Below are 24,359 nucleotides of genomic sequence, written 5' to 3' on the forward strand. Positions count from 1 at the left end.
CGGTGTTGATTGCAGATATTGTAGGTATAGCAGTATCCGAGCTGTTTCTGAAGACCTATGTATTTTCGTTACAGTTTAATGGTGAACAGAAGCTATGGCTTATAAGAATGTATTACATTTTCTGACATTGAACTAAACGAAAATGGAAGCGTTATGGCATTATGAATCATGACGTCGAATGCTTATGTGATAGAAAGGGATCATTTCGCCTCTCGCTTCTAGCACGGTGCCGTGCGAAATGCATTGGACGTGCGATGTAAAGGAATATTGCCAGAAAAGTTTGCAATCACGCTGAAAAAGATGATTCAGGTACGAAGTCCTAGGCCAGGGGTATCAAACTCAACTAGTGTCGCTGGCCGGAGTCAAACTTTCAAACCGCTCGCGGGCCGGATCACTCAAATCATTTCAAAATGTTACGGTACATCAAAACGCCCGCCCTTACTTTTCGCTTGAATAGTTTATTATCAATCCTGTATACATTTTGGTATTTTACATAACATTCACGATCATATCATATGGATATATTCTAGCAGCACCTTTACTCGCAAACAACGGAATTTTGGCAAAAATTCAGATTGATCGTTTGAATTCAAGCGCTAAAACACTGACTCTAACGACGGAATAAGCTGACATATTTGTATGCTCCCTTTGTTTTATTCGTAATCTGCCGTTAACTCATCGTATGCGCTTTGAGGAACACAAGTGATTTAATTGTAAACGCAGACGTTAGAATTTGGCTCATTATTATTCGTCATTCGGGTTTCTCTGTCTGTCTGGGGCCTTTGAGTATAAGGGATACAGCAGTGCGACCAAATATATTTGAATTGTATTTTTTGTAACTATTATATTCTCCATGCGACCTGCATATAACAGTTTCATTTTCACTTCACAAATAACTACGTTTTGGCTCATTTTTTCATAAAAATATGAACTCAGTGTGCAGGTTTGGGAGTTTTGGGAATTGGATGTCTGTATCACCAACTTGTTCCTGATGATGACTAGAGTAAAACCATAACACCACTGTCGGATAATTATATTATGGCCTATGATCTTGACATTTGTGGCCTTGCGGGAACTATTTCTTACAATAATATCTCAACATTCGTTAGAAAATGTGCTGGGTAATACAGGGGTTTTTCAAACTACTCAGAATTGCTTCGCAGGCCGCATGCAGCCTGCGGGCCTTATGTTCGACATCGCTATCCTAGGCCATCATTATTCGAGAAATTGACAAGAATATGAAAAGTCGCAGTATGTCATACTATAGCGTCTCAAAGTTTCCAAATTGTAACTGGGTTGATGACTGCATAATCTTTGTTCAGATTATGGAAGAACCTACAAAAAAGCATGGCCCAAAGTACAGTCCTTCAACTGCCATTGAAGTTTTGATGAAGCCCTCTTCAGTCAGGCAGTTGCTGACTGATGATCTTCATAAGAAAGACTGGATTTTCGTCATTATCCACACTTACTTTTTTTTACGTGTGCCCGCAACAAATAAACCTGATTCAAATTTACTGGTCTCAGGAACGTAAAACTGCTGCAAGGGACCAGACGAGTATATTGATGTTACAGGAGATTTCTGTTACCTTTAGTTACGGAAATTTTCCGTAAAACTTCCTACGGTCAGCATATGTAAAATCATATTACGGGGAAAGTTATTTCGAATTTACTGGTCTCATCAGCGTAAAACTGCTGCACTGGACCATACCAGTAACTTGGTATTACAGCCGTTTTCCGTTACGTCAGGTAACGGGAATTTTCCGTAAAAATTTTAACAGTCAGTCTTAGTAAAAATAAATTACGGTCAATATTATTTACGGGAAAATATTTTTCAAATTTACCGGTCTCAGAGTCGTAAAACTGCGGCCAGGACCAGACCAGTAATTTAGCATGGAATATTTTTAACAGTGTGGGTGTGTATATACAGAGATGGCGATACTCATTTTCATGATTCACTAGGTTTCGGACCACTAAAACCTCAGATAATCGAATTCCTGGAGCCGGATAAATTTTCCGTGACTGGGAAACAGCTACAGAGTAAAACTTCGGATGTGTGTGGAGATCATGCTATTGCATTTGTTATAAAAAGAGCTCAAGGATTTTCAGCCAAGGAATACTTGAATAATTTTGGTGATGATAAAAAAGTGAATGATACGATTGTGCGTGCTTTTGTGAAGAGTTTGATTTCAGAGTAATAAATACAAAGAATGTATAATGTGTATACTTGTGATTCTTGTTGTGGTTGTGAACAGCAGACTTTTCTGTAGGTGCAAAACAGTGGAAGGTGTGAATAATCCGATCTGAAAGTATTATTCAAGTTACGTAGGAATCAATAGCGAGAAAAGACTTAGAACACGATCGGTCATTTGTCACGACTAAACTACGACGTCATCATGTAACACCGTGTGAGCGATCCCTATACCTGTAACGTTATCATGTCGCGTCTATATCAACTACGTTAACATGCCACCGCGGTCTATGCCCGAAAGTACGAATCATCGCCGCACCCATAAGAATAACGATATATTGAAGTCGCACTCGCCGTAAACGTTGGGAATAGCTCAAATCGGTCATATATAATATTTTTGAATATACATACTAAGTAACGGCGTCACTGTTTACTATACTTGATATTCAACACCACTTCACCAGAGATCCCTATACCCGTAACGTTATCAGACAGGTCATCGACACAACGTATACCTGAAAGAGTGGTATCACCGACGATACGGCAGGTCATCAGCGATAGGGACTCGAAAAGGGTGGAGTCACAAACACGAGTTTTCACGGCAGGTCATGAGCGAGCCCTATACCTGAAAGGGTGGAGTCACCAGAGATCCCATAAGAACACATGGCAGGTCACCAGCGGAAGGGGGGGTCAAAAGGGTGGGGTCACCAACACGAGTTTCGCGGCAGGTCACCAGCGGTCCCCATACTACCCCATGCAAAAATTAGCCGCTCACGAGCGATCATATACACTACTGGCATCCCTGTGTATGAATTCTTGTTACTATCTACCTATGAATATCCTCTGAAATCTTAGGCTTGGAGTGGAAGTATTTTTGCTTTGTTCTAACGACAAATAAAGCATGATGTTCGCTCTATGAAACTTATGATATGTAGGCTAGCTCACTCGCTCATGTTGGTAGGACGGCTGATTCATGCCCGAATAATATAACATACCATATTTAACGCACGGGTATTAGTCATTAATCACGCTTTTAATATTTTTGATATGATATGAAATGATATGATAAGATTCGAAAGTTAGGCTTACAGCAAATAATCATCCGCACTTTTTTAGCAAAATAACTTTTTCTGCACCAACCCAAACTGTAAATGGTTATACAAAAATAAAATGAAGTGAGTTAGCAATTTTGTTGTTCAAATTCTCAACAAGTAGGCTATAGGTTTCTCCCATCAAGCATCTCATTCCGACGACAACTCTTTTACTTCGTTTTAATTTATAGTAGAGTGCACAAGAGCTCCAAGTTGGTTGATTTTGTACAATGACGTCGAGTGGTTCGATGGCCAGCTCTTTATAAAAGCTATCAAGGCTCCAGTTCATCAAGGGGATTCAAAAGCCAAGTCTATGTTTTATTTCTTGGTGTCTGATTGCTTCAAAACTATCAAGGAGTGTAATCACAGGAAAACTCACCACCTTATTATACGCTACTCTAAGTTGTGTTCTATTTTAACCAATTTCCCATTTTCGCGAGTAAATGAGAAGGTCAAAAGAAGTCACGATTTGAATCTTGAGTTCAATCAAACTTGAAATCTTATGGCAGTTTAATAGCCTTGAAGCAGAGACTCCTTAAGTTTTCAGACCGTCAACCCAATCTGAGTTTTATTGGCATGTCACGACTCAAACCTCACACACCAAAAGGACTGTATTTTTAATATTACTATGCTACGTTTGTACAGGCATGTATGACGCACGCGATTGTAAATTAGGGTGAATTGTTTCCCTCTGCTGGCCGCATTTGTACTACACTTGTAATACTGTCTAGTGCAGTGCTTCTCAGCCGGGGGTCCGTGAAGCATTCTCAGGGGGTCCGCGCATCCTTTATATTTACAAAATGTTTGATAACCTAATTTGTATTTTTTTCAATTGGGAAAATCACGAGGCAGTTTAGCTTCATTACTAGTAAAACTCTCAGTGCTCGCATCAACAGAATGGCCATCTGAGAGGAAATATTATGCTGCGCAAACTCATTTCAATTGCTAAATTGCCAATAGCCAGCTGATACAAACATATTGCTGTTATCAGATGTTTTGTTGGAGAGTGTGTGCATCAATCACGATGACTTCGAAATGTTTGTGATGAAATTGATATTTTCCTGTCATATAGAGATAACCACTATTCCATTATAAATTCAAGATGTGCTGCCACATCAGTGGTTCGCAATGTGGGCGATGCCGTGGCGAGATAGCGTAGTGGTCCAATTCACAGCTACAACACCAATGGGTCTTGAGTTCGAGTCCGACCAAGGTTGACTCCAGAATTCCTACCTAAGTATTGGAGGTTTATCTAGGCTCCTCCTCGCCATCTCATCCACGAAAGCGGTGTCTTACAAAAGCCTAGAAGTGGGCCGTGTTACACGTCGGCAGTTACGGAATCAAAGATAACGAGTATGAGCCTGGTATAAATGACCATCGTAGTCGACAAACACCATACACACAACGGCAAAAACGTGGGCGATATCGACCCCCCCTCCCCAGTGAGAGATTTTGAGAAACAAGGGGGCGAAAATATCAAAGGGGAAGATATGGCGGCGAAAATGTTAAATCGTCCAGTGATATATATTTACTTAACACGGCCATTAATGCACGCGAGGACGACTTATTTTGCATATGACACGAAAGTTGACAAAAAAAAGGTTAACTCAACGGAATGTAGACGCAGAAAGCGGTTTTCCGGGCATCTATATCGGAAAATTACCCTTTGTCTAGTCAAGTCACCAGCGATCAAAATTAGGTTACACTATGCTAGATGAAAATGACCAGGCTGGGGGTTATATATGTTCATTGAATAATCTATTTCTCTATTTTGTGGCCATATTTGTTGCGATCATACCCAAATGTTTCATTGGAAGCCTTACACGTTATTATCACATTCACTACCACCTATATCTGTGAAGATGGATTTAAGGCACTCGTTTATATCAAAACGAAGGCGCGAATGCGAATTTTCAAGACGCGACCACGTATTTAAAGAAATGCAGTTTCAGGATTCCTTTTTTAAATATTAAAATTCTACCTAATTTCGACATAAATAGTACGATGTTATTTTCAATAAAAGTCATTTTGTTGCTGTTTATCACTAGCCTACAGGTAATATTTGCACAAGACAGATTACGAGTGCACGATAATTGAGCTAAATTTGAAATAAAAAGGCGAGGGGGTCCGCGGGGGTCCGCGGTAGTCCAGAAGGGGTCCGCGAAGACAAAAAGGTTGAGAAACACTGGTCTAGTGTATTCTCAGAATTAAAGGATTGTACGATTTAGTGCTGACCATTTTGACGACCGGACATATTAAAATCGAAGATTTTGGTCGACCGGCGACGGTCATTTTTGACCAAGGGATATCGCCTCCTATTTTTAGTCACCGCACTTCTTCCTGCCGTATCTCGGCCAATACTTCCTGACTTCATGTATTCCAGTGCAGTGGTGTTTGGCCTTAAAACATTTGTGTCTCATGGCACCGCACCCGCTCGTTGCATGCACCCACACTGAAGTAAGTAGTATAATCGCTCGCTCGCGAGGCGTAAAATACCGGAAGTCAAGAATGTTGTATTTCGAAGGCAGAAACAGTGCATTTTGAGCAAGCTAGCGGTCGAAAATCGGCCTACGGAGCTTCGAAAAAGCGTCATTGTGCGCTTCATGGACGCGCATTGTGTATTTCGTCGAACTAATTACATTGTATAACGTGCATATGGTTGATTTTCCGCGATCGGTTTTGAAAACAGGTGTTTTTAATGTGTAGTGACCTACATATTCCGCGGGGACAAATGACTATGGTATCCTGCCGAGTCCAATAAATACCTGTGGTAAATGTGATACGGGAAATCAACGTTTGACAAGCTGCATGTATAGGATTAACCATGCACGCGTTAAAATGCACGGTCCTTGCGCTAAGTAGACATGATATATCTACAATCGCTCAACACCCAACTGACTCTGTACGACAAAATTATTACGCGTGGATATACAATCACTGTGTTAATTTTCACGTCCGAAATCCAGATGATCTTATCTCAAGCGAATCCATGTGATATATTGCAATATATCGTGATGCTGTGTTGCAGAATCTTATGATGTGATTGTCAGCTAATAAGCTAATCGTTTACACTAATCAAGGCCATCAAACAGCAGTATCAAGGGTTGAAACCATGCCACTCGATCAGTGATCCGTTTTTTTCCTCTGTCAAAATTGAGTTTCTGGATATGGTATCACCTTTGCGTCCTAACATGTCGACATGTTACAACCCAACAGATTCAATTACTGAAACATCACTTGCACCACACCTTACTCGACAAACTCAAACGGTGTATGTATATGATTAAAAAAAAGGTTGCATGAGCATAAACCACTGTAACCAGCAACCTAAATAAATCCTGGTTATATTTATGTTCCAACGACCTGTCTTTTTTATTGAACTGTAAAAGGAGTTTATATTCTGTGGGACAAATGACTCGGGTATCCTGTCGAGTCCAATTATTTACTATGGTAGTTATATCGCAAATGTAATACGAGGATGCACCGTTTCGCAAGGCGGATGTCGGATCAATCGCTTACCGTTACCATGATAAATACAATCGCTCAACTGACTCGCTGTATGACAAGTATATAGATTCACCAATCGCTCAACACCCAACTGACTGTTTATGACAATATTACACCACGATATGCAATCACTGTGTTAATTTTCCACCCCGAAATCAAGGTGATTTTATCTCAAGCTCACCTAGACATGGTAATATGTTATATTCATTAATTTTAGGTGATTCTCGGGTGTAGTATGTCAAAGAATTCACAAAATGATTTGAAACTCAACTCAATCAGTGATCTGTTTTACCCGTGTCAAAATTGAGTATTGGAAAATGCTATCGCCATTGCATCCGAAATATCGACATCTTACAAAACCTAACAAGGCCAATTACTGACGGATCGCCGTGTGTTATATTCAGTGATACCTTCCCGTCTAACTTAACCGTTGTATGTACGATAAAATAAAAGTTGCGCGAGCATATAGCGTGTGGCCGGTTTTGCATGTCGCGGGTTAGATATTGCTTGAATTCTTTCGTACTATATAACGTCCCCAATGTAAAACATTCTGGGTCTATAGATTTATCACAAACACTTCCATCATCGCAAAGACGCAAAAGCGATTGATAAAATGTTCATTACATCCAACATTGTGACTTTGAGATTAACATGTTGTATATTGAGTATACGAGATGCGAATGTCTGACCAATGATAGATTGAGATATATTTTGTCGCAAGTGAATCCATGTATTACCTATGATGTAAGATATCGTAATGCGAGCAAATTCTTTACGGATTAGATATTACCCAATTTATTCGCAACACGAGATTCAACTATCCGATCAGTACTCAATTAAAATGATTTAATGTGTACCACATCTTACATTGTAGTGAAGATCGAATGCACCAACTCACACAAGTCATATTATCGGTACTTGTGACGAGAAGCTAAACAGATACTCAAAGCGTCGGTACATCGCGATGTGCCTCGGTTCGTATGATCACTATTCGAAGCGCGTGAGATATGACATATGGTGGCTTGATTAATGCTTGAGTCTATTCGCAGCACCATCCAACGCGCTCAATGTAAAATATGGCGAGATACAGAGATTTCACAAAGTTTCATGATCACAAAACAAATTGGATTATGGCTAAACTAGTTGGGTAAAGTTATTGCTTTGTATGTTGAATTCGGAACATCAAAGAAATCGGAATTGTACACCGTAATATGGTGAATCTGGTAATCTGGTGTTTTGTATCACTGTTCATTCGCAGTAATGAAACCAAATATTATCACAAAATCCAAATCACCGAAAGGTATTTTTCGGTTAATATGAATTTGAGTTGTGATTGAATTACTATCAATTTACCCACACATAGCTAAATTCAGCAATACACAGGAGCGTCACCGAGTTTTCAACTTAGGCGCATATCGAAAATATGACTTACTCTAATTCATCAATCAACACCTAAAGCACCGACGAACGACCAACATAAATTATTAATCGCTGTGTTGTTATTTTTTCGATATCAAAAATCATATAATACAATTGTTATTTTCGATATCGCACATCATATAACACAATGGGAATTTTTTCGATATTACACTAATAATATAATTGATGTTTTTTGTGTGACGCGAGGTTGATTTTGGTCAGATCAAATTCAAGGTCCGTTTTACTCACTCCCATAATGCAAGTGCTTATCACACACTACCATCTTCATATTAAACAGTTATTTACAAGATACCAAATGTACATAAAAATTTTGGTCGAAATAAATTATTAACTTGATTTTGCATATACCATTGATTGATTAATACTTAATATCGTTTCATCCTCTATACCCAGCGTGCTAAACTTTTTAAAAACACTTTGATCACCACGAAAGCAAATAGAAATATGTTTGCAACGTTGAGCCTAGTCGGATAGACTTGAGTTGTATGAAGAATGCCGAACATCAAATAAATCGTAATATGGACTACTCCAAAATCCGGTTAATGTGTTCTCGATCCACCGATACATACTTTTTCCATTTTATCTACAAAATAATTAAATTCACAAAATTCGAATCATTAAAAGAACTTGATTTCCTAACATTAATTCGATTAGTTTAGCAACGTGTTGGATCCGCCCACCGACGTGATTTTGAGCGGCCCGCGGACAGATACCTGTTTTGTTTGTTTTGGGGTATTCGTGGTGTTTGTCGACTACGATGGTCATTTACACCAGGCCGATATTATTCTTATTTTCCGTAACTGCCGACTTATAACACGGCCCACCTCTAGGCGTTTGTAAGAAACCGCTGACACGGATGTGGTGGCGAGGAGGAGCCTAGGTAAACCTCCAACACTTAGGTATCGAAATTCGGAAGTCGACCTTGGTCGGACTCGAACCCGCACCCACTGGTGTTGTAGCCACGGATTATACCACTGGGCTATCTCGCCAATGACAGATACCTGTCTTGCATGACAATGTGCCCCACGACACGAATCTGCATGGATTTGCGTGAAACATTTTCGATCATAAACATTAGCAAAACGTTCTAATCTAGCTTATGTTCACGTGCAGTCTTTACTAAGGATTTGTGCGTCTAACATACAGCCAGAGTTCAAAGAACTTGTCCACAACTTTGATCGACCACAGATGTCTGCTTGACTTCAACAGCTATTGAAGTACATTACGTTAATAATTTTATTGACTATAGTGTTTTGGTGTCTTAACACTAACATTAAATACGATTCCTTTCTGCTATCGATGGATAAATACGCGATTAATGTATCAATTCAGGAATCCGGCCCCTGCAGTAAATCGTTTTCTCATATCCACCCCGAAGACTGGATAAGTTACCCGACCCCTGTCTTACCCTATGGTTGTTATAACAACCTGGATATGATCCGAAAATAGCACATACAATTATACCTTTAATTAGTCGAGAGGTCTAATAGTGAATTCCCAAACCGAAACCGGACTTCGACCATTTACCCATTGTTTTCACTACAGTCCTTAAAATAGGGCCGCTAGACCCAGGTAATTTTTTTTAAAGGGGGTGCCGGAGAGAAAAGGTTGAGAACCACTGATCTATACCTAAAGCACAGGCAAACGAATGACTTAAATTATAGCTTGTTAGGTTTTTAGTTTCGTGATGTCGTCGGTAATTAATACAATTCATGTTTTTGTATGACATGGAATTCATTCGGATCGAGGTAAGCGCGTTGGAAATGACTTTCATACAAAACACGCTCAATGGCTAACGCTCTCATCTGTATTCGAATGTGGTCAATGCATACTTCATGTATTCGGATTCATTTCGAAAAGGTTAAACATTCAACTGCAACAGATACGAATTGTCATACTCAACTGATTTTTATACCAAGTAGTTATTTAGGTCACAACAACGAAGGTACAGAATAATGTATGTCTCTCTAAATAGTCGAGTATACTATATATTACAATATTGCAAAACCGTTGCTTGGTTGGTTATAAAGCTACTCCGCATACCTTTCCCCATTCTTGTTTGACAGCTACCTTGTTCCCATATGAATAATATGTTCACTCTCCTGTTAAATAAAATCAACACTCTGCGTAAGACACACAAATCCTGCCACTCACAATAATAGTTCATACTAACGACAACTAATACGCGACTCGGTGAGTTGAAAAAACACTGTAGCCTATACCAGAACCCGTGATCCTACAAAATTTAGTAATCGTAATATTAAATTTCCATGGGAGTATTTTGAAGCATGATTTTTGTGTGGATAAACGGAATACCGACAACCATGATATACACCAACACGAAAAATGTGGTGTTTCAGGTTTAGCGCGACGGATAACATTCATGTACATGGTCCTAAAAATTATCATTTTGCACTCACGTCGATATTTTGTGAAACAAAAGCCATAGCCACTGGTTGACAGATCTGTCAATGTAATCGGAGTCATCTCTGCAAAAGAGTAGGTATGTGTTCGACTCATAACTTACAAACCTAACACACAAAACAAGTTACTTTACTAAAGGAAGGTAGAGAGTTATCGGATGATTTTCCTCGCATCAAAGCAACCAGAAGACAGTTTCGGTTGAAAAAAAAATGTTGAGTATCATTTACACACTCGCGATAAATCGTACAACAGTATGTAGTACAGTATTATGTTGTTTTAATTGAACTGGTGAACAACGTGAAAGTGTTTCTTGAGTGTCAAGTCCCTGTGTGGATTAAAGCATACATCAAAGCGTCACAGTCACAACTTAATTTAAACCACGAATGTATTACCTTTATTTTATCACAAGCTTTCACGATGTTGAATATTTAATTTTCTTCACGAACCTTGAAGCATATGTGCAATCAATCATTTTCATCGAACACATAACTCAATAAGAGTAATTACTCGTTGAAACCAATATTATGATTTTGTTGAACAGCTACAGTTAATAATTATTTTTATTGGTATCATTATGACATCAATATCATCGAGACCTGTTTATGATTTTAGTGTGTATGGCATACCCAGGAACCCGTATTAAAATTGTGTCGATTTGACAGAATGCATAAAGAGTTGAGATATTTCGATTCTATTTACATGTGGTATTCTATGAAGTTTCGTAGAACGAGGTATACAACGCGATTTCCTAAAAGGTCCATCTCTTTTGCGTTGCTTTAGACCGAACTCGTAATATACACATTTGCATTTGGATAATGATCTTGTTTCATCACATGAACAATATGTTCAGTGTTCACCCACGCGATAAAGCAAATCAGTACTCTGCATAAGACATGCAAATCTTTCTCACACTCATAATAGTATATTAACGGCAACTATACTCGGCAATATACTGCAGGTTTCGATGTGATCAGCAGACCAATAATAAATCGCGCATAGCACTCACATCATAGCAATAATTGGCTTCAGGTGTTTGGTGGGTACGCCTATTTCATTACGATGGAAGCATGTGAACCGAATTTGCAGTTGTTATTGTCGGTGACCGAGCCGTAAAATATGGTCTCTCTCTGTGTGTGTGTGTACGACTGAGAAGCTACAATCTACGATATCATACCCGTGCTTCACTTGTTAGGATTCGTGCTTAGCATTTTTCGAGACGCATTACGACTGAATTTGCAATCTCGACAGGTCGTTGGAACATAAATATAACCAGGATTTATTTAGGTTGCTGGTTACAGTGGTTTATGCTCATGCAACCTTTTTTTTAATCATATACATACACCGTTTGAGTTTGTCGAGTAAGGTGTGGTGCAAGTGATGTTTCAGTAATTGAATCTGTTGGGTTGTAACATGTCGACATGTTAGGACGCAAAGGTGATACCATATCCAGAAACTCAATTTTGACAGAGGAAAAAAACGGATCACTGATCGAGTGGCATGGTTTCAACCCTTGATACTGCTGTTTGATGGCCTTGATTAGTGTAAACGATTAGCTTATTAGCTGACAATCGCATCATAAGATTCTGCAACACAGCATCACGATATATTGCAATATATCACATGGATTCGCTTGAGATAAGATCATCTGGATTTCGGACGTGAAAATTAACACAGTGATTGTATATCCACGCGTAATAATTTTGTCGTACAGAGTCAGTTGGGTGTTGAGCGATTGTAGATATATCATGTCTACTTAGCGCAAGGACCGTGCATTTTAACGCGTGCATGGTTAATCCTATACATGCAGCTTGTCAAACGTTGATTCCCCGTATCACATTTACCACAGGTATTTATTGGACTCGGCAGGATACCATAGTCATTTGTCCCCGCGGAATATGTAGGTCACTACACATTAAAAACACCTGTTTTCAAAACCGATCGCGGAAAATCAACCATATGCACGTTATACAATGTAATTAGTTCGACGAAATAAACAATGCGCGTCAATGAAGCGCACAATGACGCTTTTTCGAAGCTCCGTAGGCGATTTTCGACCACTAGCTAGCTCAAAACGCACTGTTTCTGCCTTCGAAATACAACATTCTTAACTTCCGGTATTTTACGCCTCGCGAGCGAGCGATTATACTACTGAAGTATCGCCACGGTCTCCGACGGTGTTTCCAGAGAACCAACGTGAAATGACAAATCATAACAAACTGTATCATGAGCTCAAACGAAGTTGCGTAATACAATGGTCGGCAAATTTCCACTATCAAGCAACATTGTAATACCGAATTTTGGCTATGATAGCTGTATTACCCAACACAGTGGCCACCGATATGTACCAACTAACCACAGGAAATTGCGCGAATATTTCAAGTTGCAAGAAATTTATCAAATATTGCTTGCATATTAAAAGACTGTTCTAGTTGCACTGCGACTCAAATGCATACCATTCGCGGCCCATATTTTAGGAACCCCTGCCTACATGTCATTTGAATCTGTATCACGAAATTATTATGATTGTTGAATGAAAGAAAGAAAGAAAGCAGAAACTCAATATTACGTCAGTTTCTTTCGCTCGTCCAAGGCTCGGACCTACTGATTCATTGAATACCTCTCACTATACCTGCTTCCGAATCAGACTATTGATTACGTAATAATGATCGTGTGCAAGCATTTATTCAATCTAATACTGTGCGATACGAAAGTTATTGCAAAAGCTACGAATATAGTGGTGTGTCGTAAGCTAAACAAGTTTTTAGTTTTTAAACATGACTCGCAACGAAAACTGCGTCACTAGTTTGACCAATGAATAATTAGTTTTATTACATCTTTGTGAAGGCTTTTGCTTAGCCTTGCTACCAAAGTTTTACTTCACCAAGTCAATACAACGTAAAACTTTAATTAGGACACAAAGTATCAAGCTGTACTACAAAACCTGCAGATAGTTTGCGCTAGAACAAAAAATATCAGTCTTTTTTCAGAAATAAATTGAATATGCGGGTTTATGTCGACTCCAGGAAAAGTTAAGGTGACCCTACTTGGTGTGGCGACCCACAGGTTGTTGACTTTTGAGTTAAAGTAACTCGTGATGCTTGTTTTTCATGGAAAAAAAAATTTTTTGTTCTTTTTCTGAATGTGTACTGATTAATAGTTGCTTAAGGTAATTGTATGTTTGCATAGCTTCATTTTAACTACTTGTACTACTTGTACTAGTATTGTAACTGCTTGTACGAATATTTGTACATTAGGCTCTCAATGAGAAACGCTCCAATGCTCATTTATGTGTTATACATATAAACATTGGCTAATTGATTGATTACACAGGTCAACAAAATGAAAAAAAAATTATGGCAGAACATCTGAGAGCCCTTTTTGGGGTTTTCGAGGTTGCTGATTACGGATATCGCATTAGTTTTACAGGATTAGCTATTGTTCAGAATATATCTAAACCCAGGAAAAAGTCCAAAATTACTGTATTCACCCTTGAATATTTCTCTTGACAGGAAGAAAATCGTATTTTTTTCCAATTTTACACTGCGCAGAAATAGATGATTGACCATGGAGAACCTCATGTCGTTCTCCGTCATTATATCAGTATTAACATGACCTGGTGCGAAATATTTGTTCATCAAAAAAGCAGTTTGTCAAGCCTAAACATTGTACTCTTGCACAACGGAAATACATATTCTCTTGTATCAATTGGGCATATTCCACCAAGATTAATAAGCATAGATCTATAAAATTTATCCTTGAAAAGCTCAACTACAATACTCTTATGCTTCTCATTTCTTTTGACTTGTAAATAGATAATCTTCCGCTGAGTCAACAAAGTGGGTATACCTATAGGATCCCAATCAAACGAAAAGCTTAAATCTTGTATCTTCGATACATTTCAGATTCGAATACGGATGGAACATTCCAATTTCATATTAGGAAAAAGTTCACTGCATGGAATTCATCCTAAGACGTAGTAAATAAAACCTTTTAGATGATCATAAAGCACCCAACTACAAACAGTTGGTCCGAAAATTCGTATCTGCATATTGAAAACTTGGAACAAGCATGAGCACAAAAGTTCACTTCCTGTTCAGTCATCTTGACATATTTCCTGATGATCTTGTTGATTGGCAAGGGGAGAGTTCCACCAAGACATCAAAACAACAAATGAAAGGTATTAGGCCATATGAGATGAACAAATTATGGCAGACCATTGCTGGAACTTTTCGAGAAACTGCACTAAATGGCTTACTGGCGAAAATCGTACAAAAACAATTGTGCTTTAAAATGAATGAACAATATTATTTTCTAACTGATTATTTCAAATTTGCAATTGGTGGTTGACGAAAAACTGATTGAATTAATGCCACAGTATTCGAGTATCTATAGGTAAATACTTATATACAAGAATGGAGTTTATTTATGTACTGTACATGATATCCGTGAAAGTCTATAACTATGATAAATCGAATACCCCTAAATACAGTGCTGTTACTATATTTCGATTTAAAAGAGTATTAAAAGAGTCTTCTGTGTGTTAAAATAACAATTAGATGTATAAATATAAAAACGAAACATCCGTCACCAACCTTTTCATGCTTGAATTTCAATAACTCTGACAAGTCTTTCTGCTTGGCATATAGATGTTCAGGAAATTTGGCCTCAAATAGTGTTCCCAAATATAACGCAGGAGTCAAGTCAGGAATCCCCACTAGCGTGTATTCATGTGGCGAGCAGAATGAACAATGAACATGTTTTTGCACACCCGTCGATATACGCTCCAGATATTGCTGCGAGTATTACACGTCGCCCAACTAATCAAAACGCCCTAAATAAAAATGTTATTTCTGAAATCTGGCGAATTTATTTGACGCAATCGGTCGATCGGCACCAACATGTTAGCCAATGCTGGACCATACCGACGGATAGAATTTCTGAGGAACAAAATACGAATCGCATAGTTTTAGAAGACATATTCAAAATGCATCATTCCAAATTTCGTCTTCTGCAATCCCGTACCGACTTTTGCTAAAATCTGTTTGGCGGTAGCCTAGCGCGTACCTACACGTATTCAACTTTGATAACGTAATTGCCTTGCTAATCATTGATTGCCCATCTCGAAACTTAGTGCACTGTTGAATAACATCATATAAGTACACCATGCCAAATTTCGCCATCTAACTCGTGATGAATCACCTACAAAATCAAGGCAGACCAACACCGGTTTTCGCGTAAAACCTGCAACTTTGCACGATGATCAATGATATCATCAAGCTACCTCATGCACAGTGCTTACACTCGAGGTTCGTGAGAAAACACTGAATGTTGCAACAGAATTACATTGGATCAACAAAAAATAGATCCGCTAATCTGATAACACTGGCTTTAATACAATCATTGGTTTCAAGTAAACTAAATCGTATTGCTGTGAGTGCAACATATTAAACGAAGCCAGCTAGGTCAACTGAAATTTGACAAGAATGTAGTCTGAACCGGGATTATCACGATTATTCGTAGAGATAACGCAATAATCGCTCACTTGCGTCGCGGATCTTATATCTTTGGAAGTACAACGTTCTAATTATATATGAAGCTATTTCATATAGCTCTCATTGTCCATTAAATACAAGGATATTACATAGTGCTACTGCGAAGCATTACGTCAGCTCAATCGCTTGTTCATTGTTACGTGTTTCACAAAGTCGACTTCCATGGCGCTATGGGGGTCTGGTTTATGAACATTGAACAATCAAAACAACGATATCGTGAGAATTGACGCACAACAACACTCTTGAAATTTCTTGTGGTCGCATATTGTTCTTCATGTAGGTGGACTGACCTCGAGATATATAAGGACCATTGTTTTCTGCAATTAGCCATGTGATAACATTCGTGCGGAGTTACCAGGCTACTTCAAAGATCAATGGCGCAATTCTCTATCACGTTTCTGGGTCTTAATAATGGAACACAAGTAATTCTATTCATACGCCAAAAACTGACATGCTATACCTTCCCTGTCGAGCTATATTAGACGCCGCAGTAGCGATCTTGCAGTTATAGTACGAGTCTATGGCTGGAAGGACTGAGGTATTCGGGTGAGCTAATTACATTTTAGTTGGATGCTCATCTTCCGCTTATGTCAGGGTAATTGCGTATATTTGAAGCAGGATATATTCACTCCTGGTGTCGCGAGATGAGACCTTTCATTGTAACGTATGATTAGGGTTGCATTTAAATCAAAAATCAATTTAAAACAAACATGTTTAACACGTGCGTGAGTCGTCATGACGTCATAGGTGGGACAAGTTTTTGTTGCACTAAAATCGTGAGAAAATTGCACTTAATTTTAACAAAAGCAGCAGTAAAAGTTGCATTTATGAACAATCAACGCTGCACTATGAAATCAGGTGCTCTAACTCAGTGGTTCTCAACCGCGGGTCCGCGGTCCGGTACCGGTCCACCAGGTATATTACAATTTTATACCTTAATTTCAAGATGCAATATGTTGAAGGCTTGTCCATTGATAAAACAAATGAAACATTAGATCTGGAATCAAGCTCGATTTGACATGATGTTCAAGCCGTGTCATTTGAGGACTCGCGAGCGACAAGTAGGAGCTAACTCGCTAAACCGCGCAGTTTGCGCGATCATTCGTCGAGGGACCGAGTTTGAAAGAGGCCCAAAATTATTTCGTGGATGAACTAGTATTATCGAGTATTTTTACTAAAACTATATCCTACATTTTTCAAATTTTTTAGCGTCACTAAATGTCTTGATTACTATGTTCAATACCCCCAAGAAATACGCATAATTTATAGAAATAGGCATTTCGGCGTCAGCCATCACCGGGCTACTACGAACCAACACCTAATGAAGTTTAGGCCAACATGGTACTCTGAAAAGTGTGCCAAAAATTCAGCAGCGAGATAAACCTTGGCCGGAAATGACTGCCCTTCGCAGACCGAAAACTTCGATATATTTATGTCCAATTGTCCTTAGGCGCCTAAATGTCTGGCGCTGAATCTCCCTGTCCTGCGAACCCGTACACCATAGGAAAAATACCATACCACTGAGAAAAATTATTTGCCAGTGAATAAATACCAATTTGGAATTGGGTGCGTCTTTTAGTTTAGTACGCTAGGGCGATTTCAACATCAATTCACCATTTTAATGGAAACAATGACTTGTAACGAAATACGTATTCGAACAAGCCCATCCGAATATGTTTAATTGTTTAACGTGCCCTAAATTGTGCAAGACGACAACTTTCGCAGCTCTACCGGAAAATCTAATGATTAATAGGAGATAAAAAATTTGTAACAAAGTATATGCAATTGCCAATATTATTGACCGATTCTGTCACGAATTATAAAAAATGTTCGCGCTTTGCGCGATTAGGTGAGATAAACTTTCTGCCGACACCGAGTAGAATGAATGTGCTCACAAGTTCTAGTGAAAACAGCCATCCAACTGTGGGGGCCTAAGACCAACGATTTTTGTTGGGTGGTTTGACGGAGTGCTCTTTCGGCGCTAATTTTGTGGATGGCTCGGCCAAGTATAGCAGTTGTCAGGTGTTTTCGTGCGGTGCATTGTATTTGTCTGGTGGTATGTGGGCAATGAGCAAGGTAGCACGACAAGATGCTTGGTTCTACTTCGGAACACTTCTCTTTTCGATTTTGTTGAAGAGTAGAATATTATTCGAGTTGGCATACTCGGTTAAATCCAAGGCCTTCGGCGCGAAAGACTGTGAAGAACTCTCGGCGGTAGCACGTTTATCTACGCAAGGCAATTTTACCTCGACTCAGCAGACTTACTACCGTAAAATGACATGGATGCCGTCATGAATATAATTACGATCAACATCTTCGAAATGTCACTCTCTTGCACCATATACTTGCAAAAAATCGGTTGCATACATTGTATTTTTTGTCAATTTCAATTTTTGAAATTCATCGGTCCGCCAAATATATTTTGAAATTCTACCGGTCCGAAAGGGCAATAAGGTTGAGAACCACTGCTCTAACTGACAACTAGCACTCCAGTGTCATTCAATCAGTTTTGGGAGCCTTATTCTGCAACAATCTCTCTTCACTCAAGCATGAGTAAAAGCGAACGAGGATGGTAACAGCTCCAATACTATACTGTTACTGCACCCCTAAAAGCTGTCCGGTGATTTCAACAGAGGTGGTCACTGGTCGGTAACGAAGTATTTCTACTTTTTGGAAGTATCAAAGTAGTTTTCCTCTACTTCTGGTACTTACTCAAGTTGATCTGATTTTTTTTACTTCAACTTCGACTTCTTAATATTTTGTGATCTACTTACCTGCTTTTCGTTATTTTCAGTTTGTCAAGTACAGAGGTGGTCAGTAACGAAGTACTTCAACTTTTCTGAAGTACTCAAGTAGTTTGTCTTTACTTCTGGCACTTACTCAAGTATATCTGATTTTCGCTACTTCTACTTCTACTTCGTAATATTTGGTGATCTACTTACTTACTTTTCGCTATTTTCAGTTTGCCAAGTAGAAGTAGTTCAATCTTCCAATCAGGAAGATAGCCTGAGAAATTTCGGGACTGTCTTCACGGAGTATCAACATTTAATTTTCATAAAAGTTGAGTAAAGCGAAGAATTCTCGTCGCGCTTCGCGCGCAGCGGATACGGAGTGACCAGTATGATTTCACGAAAGTATCGGTGAATATAATTTAGGTCGCGGGTTGACGTGGTTCCGTTTACACCACATTGTCGTCCTTCGCCCATATGAAATAATTCATCACAGTATATATGGCTCCTCATGACGTTTGAAACTGATGTTTCGCAATCTAGCATTTACTTGTCATATCGTAATCTAGCATGTCCATGGCGTGTCCTAATCAGGAAAAGTGGACTCTGAATTTAGTTTTAGAGCTGTTTTAGCATATCACCTTTGAAACTTTCTGGACTAAAGGCAGGGTTGTAACCAAGTCACAAGGTTCCGAGTCACAAGTCAATCTCACTTGTATAGTTTTGACTCGAGTCATGTCGAGTCATTTTCAATTCAGTACCGAGTCAAGTCCGAGTCCAAGTCACGGAGTAGAGTGTCGGGTCCGAGTCATAGTGTTTTGACTCGAGTCCTAGTCCAAGTCATTGTGTTGACCGCTCTGTTTCCAGTTAAAGTCTTGTTAAACCCACTTTTTATTACTCTGTTTGGTGATATCGAATGGTTCGCATTTATAATATGCTAATTTTCCTTTCTGGTAGCATTTTCAAGTATTAGTACTGATAGACAAAATAATTATAGTGTGATAACTTTACCATTCTTCAAAATTACAATGAAATGCCTGTCTTGGTAGACCCAGTCTCGAGTCATATGACTTGGTCCGAGACTAGGACTCCGAGTCATGCGCAATGACTTGAGTACAAGTCGAGTCAATACACAAATTGAGTCGAGTCGAGTCGAGTCATTTTTCATTTTCAAGAAAATGACTCGAGTCAAGTCAAGTCACCAAAAAATCGTGACTCGAGTCTGACTGGAGTCGAGTCATGACTCGAGTCATTACAACGCTGACTAAAGGCATGAAATACATATTCCACTTTTAGAAGTAGTATTTACATTTTACTTTTAATTCCCAGTATCATATACTTTGAGTTATAATTAATATCAGTTCTTTTGTCTGGATAACATACGTGTTGAAGTATAAATGCAAGTGTGATAATGCCTTTAATTTCCGGAAAATACATCGAAAATTGGATACCTGTTGGTATGCATCAATATGAATCAAGCTCGTCACCTTTCGCATAGCTCAATTTGCACCTTTTTACAATCCATGTTAACGATTTAGGATCGTTTTCTCAACTACTTACTTACTTGAGTACTTTTAAAGTCAGTCAATTCTACTTCTACTTCAAGTAGTTTGAGATTGCTTATGGAAGAAGTACTTCTACCCGCACTCTTCGTCGCTACTTCTACTTCTACTTGAGTAGCTTTCTTGACTACTTTGACCACCTCTGGTCAAGTATAAGTAGTTTGTTCTCTTAGTACAGGGGCGGGCAACATACGGCCCGCGGGCTGGATCCAGCCCGCGAAGGGATTTTGAATGGCCCGAATACCGTTTCCGGTCTTACATGATGATGTGGACCGCAATCACAATCTACGGTAATCACTCACTATGCTTACTACTTCCCATGATACAGTGACTGTAGGTTAGTGGTTTTCAAACTGGGGGGCGCGCTGTCCTTGGGAGCGTCAAAGCATCTCGAGGGGGCGCGAAGCCGCAGTCTACTGATGATTTTCGCGCTCCGCGTGATTCACATCCTCCTCCTAGTTACTGCTTTGTGTATGGCATGAATTTCATATCCGACAACTATCTCATCAACAGCCACAACCGTCCACACCATCAAACTATCCTCTCGAACTTCCAGCATTATGGTTGATATTTCTGATATTTTGTGATATCACAATAAGGGGAGGCGCGAAAATTTTCACTATCATAAAGGGGGCGTGTCTAGAAAAGTTCGAAAGCCACTGCTATAGGTTATTTTTACTTTTTTCGTGACGAGCATGTTATGTTACGTCATAAAGGGCCTTTCCATTTTCCCTGAAGTATCATGCCTTGCTTTAAGCCGGATATATCGATTAAAGATTTAAAGTAAATTATGGGCTTAGTGTAATAATTAAAGGTAGAATGGACACAAATAGTAGTGATTGTTAGGTATTCTTTAGTTCTACGTTTTTTTCTGTCCGCCATGCAACCAGAGTACAAAGAGCTTTTCTCCACTTTAATCGACCACAGATGTCTCATTCGCTTCAAGAGTAACGGAAGTAACATACAGAACGTTAATATATTCATTGAATACTGTTTTGGTTCCTATTCTGTAATCTTGAAGTTTACATTAAATACGATTAATCCTTGTATAGGTGGATAAATGCTCGATTAATATATAGCTTCAGGACTCAGGAGTCCGGCCCGCCAAGTATTTCATTTTTTGATATCCGATCCGCCGGCTAGTGAAGTTGCCAGCCCCTGCCCTAATACGAAAGATAGCCAGAGGAATTTCGGGGCTGTTTTCACGGAGTACCAACATTTAATATTCATAGAAGTCAAATAAAGCCCAGAAATTTTGTTGCTCTTCGTGCATAGTAGTGATGGAGTGACAAATATGTTTTCACGAAAGTATCAGTGAATATAATTTAGGTACCGGATTGCTCGGTTCCTCTCACACGGCATTGTCGCCCATACCAAATATTCCATCACAGCAAAATATGGCCCACCACAACGTTTGAAACTACCGTTTCGCAATCTAGCAATTACCTATCATATCGTAATCTAGCAGCCCATTACGTGTCTTGCTAATCTGGAAAATCCAGCTTTTTTGAACGTTACACCTGTTTTAGCAGATCACCTTTGAAGCTTTATTGACAAAAGACATTAAATATATGTTCCGCTATGTGCCTCTATTTTCCGAAAATATTTTCCGAAAATAAAGCTACACTAAATATTACTTTTACGATCCACGATATTTGTTATTAACGTATACTAATCGCGCAAAGTGTTGAAACCGTAAGCGATAGAACTTCTACTTATTGCTCTTCGCCTAAACGTGGAGCTTTATAATATGGGGTAGGGCGCCATGCCATGATTTTCTCTAAAAATGGGGTCATCTAGTAAACAAAGGGTTAGTATCGCATTTTCATATCAATGCTATAATTTGCATCCCATGACGCGAAACAATGCTTATTCTGTCGAAAATGTATACCTCCTGGCAAACATCAATATGAATCAAGCTCTCTGCACCTGCCGCATAGCCCAATTCGCAGCTTTTGACAGTCCATGCGAACGAATTAAGACCGTTTTCAAAACTACTTACTTACTTGAGTAGATTTAAAGTCAGTCAATTCTACTTCTACTTCAAGTAGTTTGTGGTGGCTTATTGAAGAAGTACTTCTACTCGTACTTGAGCAATTTTTTTCTTCACTACTTCTACTTCTACTTGAGTAGCTTTCTAGACTACTTTGACCACCTCTGGATATCAATCAGGCTAAGATTCAAAGTTCAAAATACTAGTTGGAGTGAAAATGACTATCGGGCCGCAAAAGAATCTCAGGAAGGCCGCAGGTTGAACTTCCCTGCCTAAGACTGTCATCTCAACAGTCATCAAGGTTATGGCTTCTTACTAGCAAAATACCGAATGCAACTTTATAAACACACAATTTTAACAAATTTTAAGCCAGTGATTCCAAACCGCGGCTCTGATTGACCCCTAAATATGCCACAAAACTAAAATAGACGACTTTGATTGTTTGTTTCGATGAATAGCAATAGTGAAATTTTGTATATGAATGCGGTATATTAGTTATTTCAAAAGGCGTCCAAGGCCGCCTCTGAAAATGGAGAAAGAGAATTATTGCAGACTAGCATCAAATGCATGGATGAATACTCGTCAGACAAGGATATATGTTGAGTTCTGCTGATCATAGAACTATATATATCGTTACTGTGAAGAGTAAATTTCGACACAATTTTACTAGCATCAAAATAGCGGCTCATGGTCAATTATAAATTGCAATAAATCCAATATTACTCAGCGTCTAATCTTGTGCATTAAGTGCTGGAATGGATGAAGAGCTATCACATAACGGCATATATAGTATGCTGTAGTAATGATATGCATTTTCAGTGTATTTCAATGCATAGCAATCGCCAATCTGCGTCTGTCAATGCTAAAATAACCGATATAAAATCTATAGAAGTCTTTGTACAATTGTGCGTGCTTTGAATTAGCTGGACGGTGTGATCTGGAGGTAGGCTAGCTACTTTGGTAGGTTCTCCACTGTGAACTATTTTCATACATTACAATTTTCACTAAATTATGACTTATTTGGTTGAAATTTATTGCATTTAAACTGCGGGCCACTATATGCATAACGCTGACAAAATCAACACTAAACGAGCATGCACCTTGACAATCTCAAAAATTTTACTTGCTTTATTACAAAAGTTTGCTCGAATATTTAGTGACTCACTGCTGTGAGCTTGACCCGCAATCACACAACATCAAGAGCGAAATACACTACATGTAGGTAGTCAGCGAATGGTGCTTATTCAACCAGTCAATTAAAGTGATGTCGTTATCTGATGTAAAAAATCTAGCAGGCTTACGGGGTCAATATTGATTTCATGTGTTTAATGTATCATAATTACCAAATCCGTGGGAACGGGGTGTTGGCTACTGCTGTATAGCTTGTTAATGGGGTAATATCGGTAAAAAGTATATAAACCCGTTTTACACTCCGCTTAATATCAACGTAGCAATGATGTGGCGAGATAGCGCAGTGGTATAATCCGCGGCTGCAACACCAATGGGTGCGGGTTCGAGTCCGACCGAGGTCGACTTCCGAATTCCGATACCTAAGTGTTGGAGGTTTACCTAGGCTCCTCCTCGCCACATCATCCGCGTCAGCGGTGTCTTACAAAAGCCTAGAGGTGGGCCGTGCTATAAGTCAGCAGTTACGGAAAATAAAAAAAATATTGGCCTGGTGTAAATGACCATAGTAGTCGACAAACACCATGAATACCACAAACCAACCGACGTAGCAATACTCAGACGCTGAATACATTGTCCGGTCTATCCTGGACCGTTGAGGCGTAAGCTTATATTACCTTGTAAGTCCTCGTCGAGATTGTTGACAAAGAGACGGACGATTTTGATTTTATGGGATTAAATATATCAT

The 24,359-nt window shown here is 39.0% G+C and overlaps 1 protein-coding gene across 1 annotated transcript in view; it reads right to left on the reverse strand.

The window, feature by feature from the left end:
* The window catches only part of LOC145446953 (uncharacterized), an 83,231-nt gene extending 67,294 nt beyond the window's left edge, over positions 1–15,937 (reverse strand). The window contains exon 1 of the mRNA XM_080325355.1: positions 15,243–15,937. The gene's annotated coding sequence lies outside the window, so the exon portion shown is untranslated. The remainder of the gene's footprint in view (positions 1–15,242) is intronic.
* Positions 15,938–24,359: the final 8,422 nt, after the last annotated feature.

Source organism: Botryllus schlosseri, chromosome 9 (assembly GCF_051294905.1).
Source record: "Botryllus schlosseri isolate E-star chromosome 9, Bs_hap1, whole genome shotgun sequence".
In the NCBI taxonomy this organism is placed as follows: Eukaryota; Metazoa; Chordata; class Ascidiacea; order Stolidobranchia; family Styelidae; genus Botryllus; species Botryllus schlosseri.